The sequence below is a fragment of the Aplysia californica genome, unplaced genomic scaffold (genome assembly GCF_000002075.1).
Source record: "Aplysia californica isolate F4 #8 unplaced genomic scaffold, AplCal3.0 scaffold00037, whole genome shotgun sequence".
Taxonomy (NCBI): Eukaryota; Metazoa; Mollusca; class Gastropoda; order Aplysiida; family Aplysiidae; genus Aplysia; species Aplysia californica.
Window position 1 is genome coordinate 16023 of NW_004797307.1, and position 529 is coordinate 16551.

The window sequence follows — 529 nt, forward strand, 5'->3', positions numbered from 1 at the left end:
TATGTCAGACTGATGGTTGGGGCGGAGTAGGGGGCGCTGGGACTCGGCTGGGTGAAAAAGGGGGCGGTGAGCGAAAAAAGTTTGAAAACCACTGATTTAGAGGATGGTTTGTTTCATCGGGAAAACCCGTTAAAAAAGTACGTCATAATCGGGAAAATTCGGCATGTCGTCATATTCGGAAAAAATGCAGCCAGGTCAGGGGGGAGGTGTCCGGTCCAGCGCATGCGTAAAATGGCCCGCCCACTTTCATCTCACGGATGTTGAGCGGGATGCCAAATTTAACTGTAACTCTTTCTCGACACGAGATATTTCACCTACCATCGTTGCCTGAGTGAAATTCCACATGATCAGTCAGCTTCATTTCCAAGTAAGAGATAATCTCCTCACTAATAATTGAGACCGATTAAGTTTTATAGAAAGAAATAATTTAATCTTAAAGTTGTAACTAGAGGTGTGCGAGTCCAGCATATTAAGATTCGAGTCCACACTCGAGTATCTGCTCTGGACTCGAGTTATTACTCGAGTAATT

The 529-nt window shown here is 44.6% G+C and overlaps 1 pseudogene; it reads left to right on the forward strand.

The window, feature by feature from the left end:
- The first annotated feature begins 198 nt into the window (after positions 1–198).
- The window catches only part of LOC101857313, a 7853-nt pseudogene continuing 7522 nt past the window's right edge, over positions 199–529 (forward strand).